General features: G+C 41.2%; 1 long non-coding RNA gene across 2 annotated transcripts in view; it reads left to right on the top strand.

The window, feature by feature from the left end:
* Positions 1 to 15,325, top strand: part of LOC126584933 (uncharacterized) — a 70,471-nt gene that overhangs the window by 8,820 nt on the left and 46,326 nt on the right. The window contains exon 1 of one of the 2 annotated variants that reach the window (XR_007610191.1): positions 8,829 to 8,854. The exons of the other annotated variant lie outside the window; for it this stretch is intronic. This is a non-coding gene — a long non-coding RNA (uncharacterized LOC126584933). Of the gene's footprint in view, positions 1 to 8,828; positions 8,855 to 15,325 lie in introns of those variants that run through there. 2 annotated transcript variants of the gene reach the window in all.

The raw sequence follows: 15,325 nt of genomic DNA, 5'->3' as shown, positions 1-15,325 counted from the left end.
GGTCCACTCATGTTTGTTTTGCGCCCCCTCAAGACTTAAAACCTAGGTGTACGATCCCGGCGTCAAGGCACTTCCGCATCGGCATGTTCAAGTCCTCTCGGTGTAGGACCCATCTCTTGGTTCATTCAATTTATATTATTTCTTTGTAGTATTCTAGTTAGTTGTATGTTCTGAACACATTCCTTAAATGTATATTAATTACATTTAAATTTATAAGTCTTAGTTATTCGTTGTTCTCATGCATATTAATATGGCTTCATCACCTTCGGGTGTCGGGCAGCACGTGCCTACCCTGGTGTTTGGCGAATATCAGGGTCGGGCGTATCACAACAATTGGATATTGTGTGTTACTTGGACGAAATCTCATAAGTTGGAGTGCCAAGAAACAATGCACAGTTGCTCGATCTTCCACAGAAGTTGAGTATTGATCCTTAACTCACACAACTGCAGAGATCACTTGGATGTGAAAAATCTTCCATGATCTTTAGTTTCATCTCCCTAAAATTTCTACCTTGTGGTGTGACAATATCTCAGCTATCTCTTTAGCTTCCAATCTTGCATTTCATGCAAGAACAAAACACTTTGAGATAGACTACTCTATATCGAAGAATTAGTGTTTGCCAATTTGGTTAAAGTTCAATTTGTTTGCAATGAAGATCAATTGGTTGACATACACACCAAGTCTCTGTCTAAAAGTAGGTTTGCTCAGTTGCAATCCAAGCATCCCACTTGGTATCATCTTTCAACCCAATTTTCGCTTGAAGGAGTGTATTGGGGAGAATGGCAAGTCATCTATTTCAATTACTGATAAATAGTTTGTTATAACTAAATGTAGTTAGTTATATTAATTGTTGTGATTAGTTAGGGTTGTTAAGGGTGTGAATGTAAATAGCCAAAGGCTATATATACTATCATGTACAATGTAATGAGTTCTTCATTCAATACAAAAGAAAGCTTACAGAGAAGATTTCAGTTTCTATATAGTTTGCTTACAATACAAGTATCTCTTATCTACTACTGTCTAGGTCAACCATGGTCCATGAAGAATTACGTGATTTGGTAACACTGGCTGTAGGAAGTAATTGTGAAACTTTTGTGAGAAGTAAAAATTGTATCTTTGAATGATGTATATAAAAGTGTAATTTTTTAGTAAATGATCACAACATTTTTGCAAGGGAAATACTATTTGCTGTGAAAATAACAGCTCCATTTTACAATATTTAGAATTGTGCTATACCATGTTAATGTTGAAAATCTTACATCGGGATTTACAAATTATAATTACACGGTTTCATTCCTAATTATACCGAAGAGTTTAGGAGCTCATTGCATTAGCTAACCAACTTAGCTAAGCCTTACTACATGGAGGTTATGACCTAGCAGAGATTGTATGGATACAAAGTACTAAATCAATAATGGAGCATATAAAGTCATAGGCTAACAAATCTCTCCTTTTATGTTAGATCTATCATGGTTGAGGTATCACGCCCATATCCTGAGATACACCCAAAATTGACGAGTGATAGAAAGGCGTAGGAACAAATACATAAGAGTTCACTAGAACCCAAACATAAGATATATAAGATAACTAGTGTGGAGCAAAAAATAATCACAAGGCGACACGTGGATTTTTGGGTAAAAGAGGACAAAAATACCCTTGAGGTATACCGAGATTCCTACGCACGAGCGGCGGACAATCATCCTCAATCAAGTCAAAAGTGCCCAAAATATGTAACAATTTAAAGCCTATTTCATCAAATCCTTTCTATAAGGTAATTCCTAAAACCTAATTTATTCTATATATTTTGTATTCCATTATTTAGCTAATCAATTAGCTAAATAATATTTTCCTTTCGTATTCCCTAAAAATTGATTAATTAAGGGATTAATTATCTAATCAATCCCTTAATTATCAATTAAAACACCCATTCACACCTAAAAATACTAAAGGGCCGGCTATCCCCATTCAAAACCTAATCCATCACTTTTTCTACCTTTTTTCACCATTTCTTCCCTTTTATTAGCCAATTAATTCCATAACTACCAAAACATTTCCTTTTATGTTTAATTAGCCAATTAATTGGCTAATTAAACCAAAATAAAACCTAAAAACCCTACTTAGTGGCCGGCCACATTTCCTCTCTAAAGTGAACCAACCTAACCCTATAAATAGGCTCCTATTTTCACCAAATATTCATTCCAATTCTCTTACAAAAAATCCCAAATGCTCTAAACACTATTTCTTTCTAAAATTCTAACTTTGGCATCAGAGGTTCTTCGGCCAAAGCCCCCCCATTCATCGTGGGCGCGTAAGGCTTTTAGCCTTAACCTAAGGTGCTAGTTGTTTTGTAGGTGCAAAATTGTCCAAGATAGAGGAGGAAGAAATTTGCATCCACAAATTGGTGCTTTCATTGAGAGTTGAGATCCATACTCGTAGAAGACTCTTGCATAAAAAGGTTTTTCTTTATTTTCTAGTCCATTTGAATATTTTTTTCATACGTTCTTATTATTAGAATTTTTTATTTGCAAAGGTTCCTTGATAAAACGTATAAGAAAAATATAATGGCTAGAAATTTAGAAAATTCCACAAGTGAAAATTCTAATATTCAAGAAATGGGACCACGGCGATCCATGAGGCTAAATGTGATCTTAGGAGCGGCACCATTGCTACGAGGCTCCACCATGGCAACCACCGTGGTGGCCACCACGGTCACCACTACCTGCGGCGAGGTCCATGGCACCGTTACCACGGCCCGAGCCGTGTCATCTAAGGCTCATGGCACCAAGGCCACGACCTAAGCCACGTCAGTCCAAGCCCAACGCGAACTCAATGTGTTGCCAAGTCGAGCCCATGCCTCGCACCCGTGTGCATCACACTCCGAGCAGTCTGCTCCCGCCGAGCAGCCCACTCTCATGGCCCAACTTGCTCTCGTGGCTCAGCCTGCTCTCATGGCCTAGCCTGCTCCCGTGGCCCAGTCTGCTCTCGTAGCTTTCCAAGCAGCCCAAGTTGGCCCAAGATTATCTCAACCATCCAGACCTACCATCGAGTGGGGGACATTCTCACCACATTTTTTTTCGAGGATTTGACATTTCCTAACTGAAATCTTGAGCTCGGAGTCTACCACCCTTCCACTGCCCAATGAGGCATATTTCTTCCAAGCTCTTCCAATCCAAATGGTGGACAACACTTGTCTCGACAAGTCGTAAAGTTGACGAGTGCCCTTATATAACGGACAACCTTGGTGAATCAACTTTTGCAACGCACCAGGATCCAATGTGCCCCGGACGAGGTATCCTGAAGTAGGACAAGGGCAGACGAACCTTTCCAGCAGCGTCCCGGTAAGCAGCCACTTGACCAGCCACGAGCTGAGCATTCGGGCAGTGCATACTCCTGATTGGACTTCTAAGGTAACGTATACTCTCGTCTAAGCGTGCGGAGGAGCATGTACTCTCGACTAGGCCCACGGGTGAGCATACATTCATGGTTAGGGTAACACTCCGATAGTCAACATGAGCAACCTTCCGGGTAAAGTGTTCATTCGCAGCTAAGCCCGCAAGGAGCATCATCCACCTCACATCGAAGTAGGTAGTACGATGGACGGAGAGCAGTAGTCACTCAATCCAGCTCAAGTTCAACCAGCAACTTGCGAAGAACTCGCTCGCTTACTAGGAACGCACCACATGCATTGCATCCGCGGTATAGACGAGCCAAACACATGGAAGAGTAGCCTAGACCAGCAAGTCATGGCTGGGAGCAGCCGATAGCTCTACTACCCCAACAAAGGAAAATTTAAGAAGAAGTAGAGAGACTCTTGACCAAGCGATTGCATGATTTCCAATGCAACGTGGTCACCGACGAGGCACTACGACAGAACATGACCAACATAAGCAGGTCACCCTTCACGGATGAGATCGAGCAGGCAAAGCCTCCATGCGAGTTCAGCATGCCATATTTTACATCTTTCAAAGGGGATGAAGGCCCGGAGAGACACTTAAAGCGCTACCGAAGCGCAATAATCCTTTATCGAAATAACGATGATCTCATGTGCAAGATATTTGCCACCACTCTACAAGGCGAAGCGCAAGATTGGTTCTACACCCTGCCACCACAATCCATCTGGAATTTCTACGAACTTTCTTTGGTTTTCACCAAAGAATATTCATCTTATCACTCGATCAAAAAGAAGTCCGACCATTTGTTTGACATCAAGAATAACCTAAAGGAGTCACTTCGTGATTATGTGAGGAGATTCAAAGCAGAGAAAGCTAGGATAGTTAGATGCAACGACTTGATAGCTAAAGCAGCCTTCCAAAAAGGCCTTCCAACAGACCACCCGCTATTCGAAAAATTGATCATGAAAGAAGATCTAACTCTGGCAGACTCTTTTGCATTGGCAGAGAAGCATGCACTTTGAGATGAGGCTCGCCAATGCACATTCAAGAACTTGAAGAAGTACCCGACATCACCTCCCTAGAAGCAGCGGAGGACTTATTTGCATGTTTGACGGTATCTAAAGTAGCAATAAGCTCTACCATCATGTGAGAAGAGCTGGAGGCCCGACTACCTGTATTCTACAGCTCAAAAGCTCTCCTCGATGCTATTAAAAATTCAAAAGCTAACTTTGGCGATAGTTGTTGTAACCCAAAAGCTTAAGTTTTACCTTCAAACGCACGCAGTCATCATTATGATACACTATTCTACCGAATCCAAACCCGCAACGATAAAGGCGTAGACCCTGGTAGATGCAAAGTTTTCTGACGAACGCAACAACTAGGCCCAAAAGACACGCCAAGGGCAGACGAACACTAGAAGGAACACTCAGAAGCAAGTTTTATCCTCGTCACCCCAGAAGATTCTACGTAAGAGCAACATGTACTGGCAGTCGAACACTACCTCTTACTGTGCGTCACATGGCCTTAGCCGACCCTTGCTCCATTATTCAACTCTAAAGTGGCCTAATACCGGAAGTTGAGCATCTTCTGCTACATGTAACATGGCCCCAGCTCCACAACTCCCTATCGCGCCTTCAAGCCTAGCCTTGACAATGCAACAGAGCAGCCTAACGACGCCCCAAAGGCAACCGAGCACACTTTAGCCACACTTGCTCCTTCAATAGAGATTTTTGGCGTTTGCATGTAGATGGCGCATCCAACTATGAAGGCTCATGAGCAGCCGTGGTTCTTGCCACCCCAGACGTTTCAATGCTTGAGCAGGCGATCACTCTAAGCTTCAAAGCATTTAACAACGAAGCAGAGTACGAAGCCCCACTAACAGGCATTCGAATGACAAAAGACTTGGTGGTGAAAAAGCTTTCAATTCATTCCAAGTCCTAGTTAATCACTAGCCAGACTACTAGGGGCAAAGGCATGATGATCGTGGTAACCGACTACTTTACCAAAGAAGTAGAAGCAGTCGTGGATCATCTTAGAAATGCAAGAAGGGAGCTTCTACTGGTGGAGATTCAAGTGTGCTTTGGAACTTAATACCAGCCTCTATAAAAATCTGCACTCGATGGAGCTTCAGAAATCGAAGAGGCGCCTGCTCAGAAATCGAAAAGGCGTTTGCTTTCTCAAAAGCTGGGTTGCTCAGAGACCACGAGGGCCGATCTCAGGAATCGAATAGGCGTTTGCTTTTTCAAAAGCTGGGCTGCTCAAAGACCACGAAGGTCGATTGCAGAAATCGAAGAGGCGCTTGCTTTCTCAAAAGCTGGGCTGCTCAGAGACCACGAGGGCCGATCTCAGAAATCGAAGAGGCACCTACTTTTTCAGCCTTGTCAGCACCTGTCACATGCACAGTCAACTTTGCAGAAATTACGGGCATTATGTCGAAGATTTCTTGTGAAGTAGAAAGCACGTGAATGTTACTGTTTAATCATTCACTTTCCACACGCAACATCAGCTCACGGGTACCACAGATAACTTTGCCAAAAATCTCTGACAAAGTTTAGACACGTGAAGCTTTCAACTCCCATTACATCGCTATGACCAAGAAGGGTAAAAGAATAGCAAAGAAACAGCACTAACAAAGTTTTGACACATAAATTTTGAAGGTCTAGCTACCATATTATTACCCACAAGGGTAAAGGAACAGGACCACTGCTGGATAATTGGAAAGTCCCTGTGGGTCAACCTCTGTGCTCCATGGCAAGGTAGACTAGCAAACAGGCCTAACCTTTACTCACATTCGAGAAAACACTCCCAACAAGATTGCTTGCTTCAAGATTGAAAAGGCACTGTCCTCCGAATCTTGAGAGCCAGACTCCCAACATGATTACTTTCTCAAAAAGCGACGAGACACCGCTCTCCGAATCTCGAGAGCCAGACTCCTAGCAGGATTGCTTTCTCAAAAATCGAAGAGGCACCGTTCTCCGAATCTCGAGAGACAGATCTGCGACAGGATTGCTTGTTCGAAAACCGAAGAGGCACCGCTTTCTCAACTTCGAGAGCCAGATCTTCTTGGATAAAGCTTGTTTGTAATCTTCACACGTAACATCAGCTTTCCAGATACCACATACCACTTTTTCAAAGTACTCTGACAGAGTTAAAACACGTGAAACTGGCAGCTCCCACTACCGTGCTATGACCAAGCAGGGTAAAAGAATAGTATTACTCCTTCTTGTTAGGGAGACTCCTATATATGTCGACCTTCATCCTCAACGGACAGGCAGACCTGCAAAAATGCTCAACCCTTCCTCATATCTGAGAGGGCACTCCCAACGAAGCCTCTCGAAATACTCAGCTTTCTTTCCCCCCGAGAATACCTCTGCAAACAAGCTACACCAGAGCAAGAATATCTCATATCATCAGGGTTAAAAGCAAGAGTATCCCATATCATGCTTTTTCCCTGTTTTTTCCTTTGGCCTTGTTCTTACCTGCAAGACAAGGAGAAAGAGAGCAATCAGTCAGCATTTGGAATCAAGCTTCCAGTCCGGAACTGACTGCCTGGAACCCCATTGCTCTCGAGTACTCATCTTCAACATCTTATACTTCCTGAGAAGATACCACATCTGCCTGAGGAACAAATAGGGCAAGTGAGAAGGATACAAGGAAGCATGTGGAGACAAGCGCAACAGAACACGTGCCGATACATCCACTACTTTGTCAACAACAAAAGTATCCCATATCAGCAGGATCGAACGTACTCTAGATTTGATGGACTTGTTTTGACCCTCAAATTCTTCAGTCGGCCTTATACTCTGGCGGAAACAAGAAAACCCTCCAGCCCAGTTCAAGAATAAGTCTGTGGAAAGTTACTTCTTCAAAAGCAAAAGTATCTCATATCACCTTTTCTCCTTTTCTTCTCTTTATCCTTCATGCTACCTGCAAGATAAGGAGAAGGATAACAATCAGCCGGAACTCGAAATCAAACTTCTGATCTGGGACTGATTGCTTGGAGCTCTGATTGCTTACCTTGTCTGTCACCTCTTTCAGCAGATCCCCTAGCTCGGCGACTTGGGGGACTCCTACTACATGGTTTGTATCGCGCTTGACCAAGCATGAAACTACAAGTAAGCGTAAAGTGAAATTGATACATTACCTTGTGCATCTCCACCAGTTAAAGATACCACCCCTGGAGGGAGGAAGAGTACTTCCAAAGGCAAGTGAAGACAATACCACACTTCGGTACTTAAAAGTTTCGTGATTACGAGATCATTCTTTCACAATATTTCCTAATATCATTTGTACTAAATCATTCACTTGGACTCACTAAATGAGAGCTTGAACCTATATACTGTAAACCCTTCACAATTAATGAGAACTCCTTTACTCCGTGGACGTAGCCAATCTGGGTGAACCACGTACATCTTGTGTTTGCTTCTTGTCTCTATCCATTTACATACTTATCCACACTAATGACCGGAGCAATCTAGCGAAGATCACAAACTTAATATTTAAGATGCTATTCTTTGGTGTATGCTTTTCGCAAACGATATAGTGTTGATAGATGAAACGCAGGAAGGGGTAAACGCGAAGCTTAACCTTTGGAGAGAAGTGTTGGAATCTAAAGGTCTTCGCCTAAGCCGATCAAAGACAGAATATATGGAGTGCAAGTTCAGTGCAAACGGAGGCCAAAATGAGTTAGGGATGAGGATTTGAGATCAGGAAATACCAAAGAGCGACCGTTTTCGCTACCTAGGATCTATCTTGCAAAAGAACGGAGAATTTGATCGAGATCTCACCCATAGAATACAAGCTGGATGGATGAAGTGGAAGAGTGCATCCGGCGTGTTGTGTGACCGTCGTAGGCCACTGAAGCTCAAGGGAAAATTTTATAGGACGACAATAAGGCCGGCAATGCTGTATGGCATAGAATGTTGGGTGATGAAGCATCAACACGTAGGTGTAGTGGAGATGAGGATGCTTCGTTGGATGTGTGGGCACACGAGAAAGGATAAGATTAGGAATGAGGATATCCGAGGTAAAGTAGGAGTAGCCGAAATTGAAGGAAAGAGGAGAGAAAATCGGTTACGGTGGTTTGGACATGTGCAAAGAAGGCCTACTGACGCTCCGGTTCGAAGATGTGACCACGGGACAAAGGTTCAGGGCCGAAGGGGTAGAGGAAGACCTAGGAAAACTTTGGAAGAGACCCTAAGAAAAGACTTACAGTACTTGGATCTAACGGAGGACATGACACAAAACCCGAGCGCAATGGCGTTCTAGGATTCATATAGCCGACCCCACTTAGTGGGAAAAGGCTTTGTTGTTGTTGTTGTTGTAGGAGGGAGAAATATTGTTCCCCCGGAATCAGATTATGTAAATGTGTAAATGGAGAAATATTCACAGCTTATTACATTACAATATAGAAAGCATCAGTCCCTTTAAATTATATGACCAGGTGTGTTGCTGCTGCTTGGTGTTGTCTTCTGTTAATGACCAAGAAAACATTTTTTGGTCGTGGATGAACAGTGATTTAACCATAAGGACTAATTTTGTTTTCTGTCATAAAAAAGAGAAGTAAAACGTGACCTGTACAATTTTGGATGAGAAATTTTATTTGAACCCAACACTCAACTTAAATTATAAATGTGAATTGTTTATTTTATCTTATTGCATAATTACCATCAAGTACAAGATGAAATTAAGAATAAAACTAAATTTTATCAATAAACCCATATTCAATAATCAAGTTCTACCATCACACAATCTTTATCCTACGTTCATTATGACTAAATTCTAAGAGCTGCCATAAAACCCTACGATCACCTAATATTCAAATCCGGTTGCTTTTTGTTTCCTCTCTACCTTCATGTTAACTCATTCAGGAAGAGCAATAATTATAAGCAATATCACCACAAGAAACAAAAGAGTCAGAAAGCTTTCAACACATCGAAATGTTTTCCATGTCATTACGAGTGCATGTTTAAAGTATGAGTTCTCTTCTCGCTATTTGTTTAGTTCTGCTTCATTCAACTATGTATGCCTGTAAAAGCAGCATATATTGCTCAAATGAAAATTATTGCCATGATCCTTTAAGAAAATGTTATGAGAAGTTCTACTGAAATTTACATTCACTAAGGTGTCCACATAATTTTACATGATTCAAATTCCAAAAGTACTAGTTCAACTGCTTACCTAGCAGCTACTGAACTGTTTAATCTTGAATTACAAATTCATCACTCAATTCCATGAATCACATCCAGGCTAGCTACTTGGACTACTCTATTAAGAGCTTGGCGAAGATCATTTCCTAACAACCTTGCACTCCAAACTGATGTCAAAAAAGTTTAAAAAACAAATTGATGATGCTGATCAATTCATCTATAACAATTGGTTGCCATGACAAAATCTTAGTTCTTCATTCACTTATTTGGGATTTTATTTTCTAAATGGGTGTAAAGATGAATTTTTATATATTGAATTGAGTTTGTGAAGGTAGTTTAGATAGTAAATTTAGGTTTAAAGAGAGATTGATTCTTTAATTAAAAATAATATGGGTATAAAGAGTAAGTTGGGTGTAGAAAGAGGTTGTATGGGTTCAAATAAAATTTCTCATTTTGGATTAATTTCTTCAGATTCTTTCGTGATTGAGTTTCCCATTAGGATCCTTTTTTTTTTTTAATTTTTTTTTTATACATATTGAGTTTCCCATTAGGATTCTTTCGTGATTGAGTTTCCCATTAGGATTCTTTTTTCAACCTGGCATAAGATGCTACAAAAATAAAGCATGCCTCGGTTTATCAGTTCCTTCAATTTAAGATGCCAAAAGGTTACCTCTTTAACTGGAACCGGGGTAATTGACCTCATATGAGATGAAATTGGTAAAATATTCAGCTCATCATCCATGACTACACATGATTTGCATGACGCAAGCGATAATAAGAAACGCTCGTTAAAACGCCCAGTAGCCTTAGAATGGGATTCAGTTCGAAACCTATCGTGAACATCCTGAAATCAAGCGGCAGTGATAAGACTAGTATACAGATATTTTGTATTTGAGAGAATGAAAAAACAGTGTTGCAAATGAAACATGACATGAAGGAATGGCTATCAAATATAGTATGTGGTGCATGGCTATTGCTATATTTGTTCAAAGCACAAATATGAAAAGAAACAACTAGCCTACTTAGGTCGAACTAGGAAACGTATATGTCTAGCAGCATTCTCTTAAAGAAAGTCAAGCAATTCAATAAACAAAAAGTTTTCTTGTAGCCAAGCAAATCATTACAAATAAACTGGGAAACTTTAACATGGCTAGTTTTCCAGATTTAGCATCATATAATAAGCATAACCATGCCGGCCTAAAAACTAAGCATTATTAGTGTGCATGCGTAAGAGAAAGATATTATTAGGATTCTTTCGAGATTGAGTTTCCGATTCGTGATTGAGTTTCCCATTAGGATTCTTTCGTGATTAAGTAGTAGTCCCCTCTGTTAAAGTCCCACGTCGGTGGTGGGAAAGAAAACCAAGGGGTTTAAATAGGATTACTCTACTCTAACTAGCCTTTTGTGGTAAAACCCCACGCCTGACGGATTTGGCAGCTGGTAAAGTTAGGGACAATATCGGTGTCGTTGGAGTGGGGTGGGCCCAGCGATCCAAAAATCCAACATGGTATCAGAGTCCACGGTTCGGGCCCGTGCAAGCCAACAATGAGCTTGTCACCAAATGAAACAAGTCTAAACTCTTAACATAGAGACAACCGTTGAGTTCCATTGGAAACAAGTTTGGACTCCATTGGAGCCAACCTCTGAGTTTCAATTACCAATATGGATCTTCACGTGTGAACCACTAAATGGGGTTACACATAAGGGGGAGTGTTTAAGTCCCACATTGGTGGTGAGAAAGAAAACCAAGGGGTTTAAATAGGATTACCCTACTCTAACTAATACTGAGGCATTTTGTTGTAAAACATCACACTTGACAGATTGGGCAGGTGGTAAGGTTAGAGACAATATCGGTATCGTTAGAGTGGGGGGTCCGGCGATCCAAAAATCCAACTGATATGCCCCGACCCTAATATTCCCCGAATATCAAGATAGACACATGCTAGCCAACACCCGAGGGTGACGAAAGCCATTAATTGATACAAAAGCTAAGAATAAGAAATAAATAAAGGTTATGAATTTAAAATACAATGAATTAAAAATTTAGGAACGTGTTCAGAGCATACAACTAACTAGAGCTCTAAAAGAATTAATATAAAATTGAATAAATAAAAGGATGTGGGTCCTACACCGAGAGGACTCGAATATGCCAATGCGAAAGCGTTCACGTCGGGATCGTATGCCTCGATTCTAAATCCTGAAAGGGGGCGCAAAACAAGGGTGAGTGGACCAAGTTCATATATATACATAATACAAAAACAGTTATGAACATACTAACCCCCAGGTTTATATATAAATAAAACTACTAACATAATAAGTGATGGAATTAATAAAAAATCTAGCATGCCAAAAATATCTCAAAAGTCATATCGTGGAATAACATCGTAGAAATCAAAATAGTAATGTCTTATAAATCGTCTCGTAAGCGCGGTGTGCTGCTAGAAAGATCACTGAATAAATATAACTCTCAGCCCAATGCCTGCTCCGTGGTCTCTGCGCCTGTAGCCAGAGATTACCAACTCCCAGCCCAATGCCTGCTACGTGTCCTTCAGCCCGTAGCTAGGGGTTATTTCTCCCGGCCTATCTGCCAACACCAGATCCTCGCCCCAGGCGGCATAGTGTCCACTAGGTACGCACAAATAGTTACGCCTCTCATAAATAACCACCTCATAGTATAAAGTCATCCATCGTCTATACTATAAAGAAGGGTTTCTAAAACATGTTCTAGCATCCTATTGTCATCCATCAGATAGTCTACCAGTTCATGGTTTTTATAAAAAATACGATATTCCAAAATACAGCTCAATACAGGCCAACAGTTAATTCCTCACCAAAAACACGAGACGAAAATCAATATATTTAATAAATAGACTTAACATAAATCAAATCATAAACTCGTACGGCATGCTATTCATTTATGCAATTAAACTATAAAATCATATAATTTTAGAAGGGGTCCACTCACAGTACTTCGCCATCGAAAAGCCGCGCAGCTAGCGAATATGCAAAAGCCACAATAATTGCACCTAAGCACAAAAATAGTAATAAATAAATAAAAGGGTTTTCTAAAGAATTTGGGCTTGAATTAAATAAAATGAAAGGATTTGGGTTGGATGGGTTAGGCCCTAATAGGTTTTAGGATCCTAAGGTTTTTGGGTTAAAAGGGTTTTGGGTGAAAAGGGTGGTTTGGGCCACACAACCAACACACACATACACTACACAAACACACACATGCATGCACTACATGCATATACACATACACACACCACACGCATGCACTCATGCAATTACACACACGTACACACACACACACACACTCTAAATATACATACACACACGGACATACCACACAACACACACAGCCCATACACACCCACAAGGCATGGCGCGCAGGCCTAGTTACCAAAAACCGGGCTTTAAGCCCCAAATAAAAGGAAAATGCCCTAAGGCCCAGTGGGTCAACAAAATAAATAAAGGAAATAAAATTTATAATTGGGTTGGGCTTTGGTGTTTTTGGGCTGGCCCAAACATGGGCCTAAGGTCCAGGGTGCTTTGGGTGGCCTGAAGGGCCTACATGGTGATCGGAGGAGAAAGCTGGAGCTGAGAAAGCCGGAGCTGAGAAAGCCGGAGCTGCTACAGCTCCGGCCAGTGGGTTTCTAGCAAACTAGGGTTCAAACTATACACCAAAATGAAGAGGGAAGAGGGTAGAGTATTTCCATACCCTTTCTTCGCCGTGAAACGGCCGTGAGTGCTCTGAAAAACCCTTGAAGGACACGGGTCCGCTGTGAAGTTGGGTGTGCCTTCCCCCGCGATGGTTTTGTCCTCAACCTTGAAATAATAAGATAAACTCAATAATCACATCCAATCAACAATCTAAAACGGAATGAAGGAAACCCAAGGCTTACCTAACCAGAAATATAGAAGGGACTCGCCGGAGATCCTTCCTGGGTTTGTCGACCTCGCAGAGATGAGAGGGAGAGAGAGAGAGAACAAGATTTAGATGGTGATGATGGTTTCCTCGAGTGGGGTGCGACTGTGCATGCGCAAGGATGAGTGAGTGGTCATGGTGAGAAAGGGAAGGATAGGGTTTTGAGAGACTGGAAAGTGTAGAGAAAGAGAGTTACGGGAGAGGTGAGGGAGAAGAGCGAACTGAGAGAGGAGAGACCGGAAAACAAAAAAATAAAACAAGGTGGGCCCCCATGGCTCATCAATTAAGGCCTTAAAACAACTTTTAAATAAAAGTGGGGTTGGGATGTTTCACCAACACCCTCAACAGTTTGGACAATAACCTTAGTTTTCTCTGCATGACTAGTATGTCATTTGGTAGGGTAAATTGCGAATTTTTCATTCAAACAACTCCACTATGAAATTTTTTGTATGAGTTATATTGTTCTCCATATATCCAATTACGACTCCAACTTTTTATTAATACTTGATGTAGATGTATAAGAGTCATCATACAAAACAAAAGAATGAAAGAAACGTTTAACCTTCAATATGCCTGTCTGTGATCTAATTAGCTAGGGGATCATCTTAAAGGTGGGATATATTGTCAGTCAGTTTTAGTTACATCTATACAACTGCTGAGAGTGGACATGGTGCTTCTTTAATAAGATGGACATTAACTCAGGAGCTTCCAAACTATAGAAAAACTTAATGTATATTTCATGTATCAAACAGTTACAAGTTCATACATAAATAGGAGAAGAAACGGGAAAGAGAGTGAAGAACAAAAGGTAGGGGACAATGGCAGCTAAGCAAGCTTTACAGCCACACCACTCTCTCTAACTTAAGCCACTAACAAGCTTTACAACCACTAACAAGCTTTACACTGATGAGGGAATAACAAACAGCTAATAGTAGCACTAAGACTAGCTGAATGCAAGTTGAGCTGTTATCCATCAAAGCTAGATAAAGCTTGCATTATTCTTCCAACTGTATTAGGTTTAAAGACTGATATTCAATACTCCCCCTCAAGCTGGATTGAGAGATTTTCTGGATCCAAGCTTAAAGAGAAGACGATCAAGTTGTGCAGAAGGAAGAGGCTTGGTGAACACATCGGCAAGTTGATCACTAGAGCGAACAAATACAGTTTGTAACAGCTTGGACTGAACTTGGTTGCGGACGAAATGACAGTCAACCTCGATATGCTTTGTGCGTTCATGGAAGACGGGGTTGGCAGCAATATGCATTGCTACTTGATTGTCATAGTGGAGGAGAATTGGCTTGGAAGGGAAGATTTCAAGATCACGTAGCAAACTCTTTAGCCAAATTAGTTCACATGCAGTAGATGCCATTGCACGGTACTCAGCTTCTGCGCTTAACCGAGCTACAACGGATTGCTTTTTACTCTTCCAAGTGATGAGGTTACCACCAACAAGAGTGCAGTAACCAGTTGTGGACTTGCGATCAAGTACGTTGCCTGCCCAATCAGAGTCTGTGTATCCTTCAATGGTGAAGTGTCCGTTGTTTTGCATGAAAATCCCGGTAGACATTGAGCTTTTCAAGTACCGAATGATCCTTTTAACTAGTTGCAGATGATGAGATGAGGGATAATGCATGAACTGGCTAACAAAGCTAACAGCATAAGCAATGTCAGGTCGGGTTATAGTCAAATAGATACTCCGATGCATTTTCAAGCTGGATGCCTGAGGTTTCATCCTTGAAATTTGTTGGTAGTGGTGTTTTGGCAGGCTTGCAATGCATCATATTGGCTTCTTCTAAAAGATCGAGAACGTACTTTTGTTGATTTAAAAACAGACCAGTTGGAGATTGATCCATTT

This window comes from Malus sylvestris, chromosome 10 (genome assembly GCF_916048215.2).
Source record: "Malus sylvestris chromosome 10, drMalSylv7.2, whole genome shotgun sequence".
Taxonomy (NCBI): Eukaryota; Viridiplantae; Streptophyta; class Magnoliopsida; order Rosales; family Rosaceae; genus Malus; species Malus sylvestris.
Note: the sequence above shows the minus strand (reverse complement) of the source record. Positions and strands in the feature narration are given on the sequence as shown.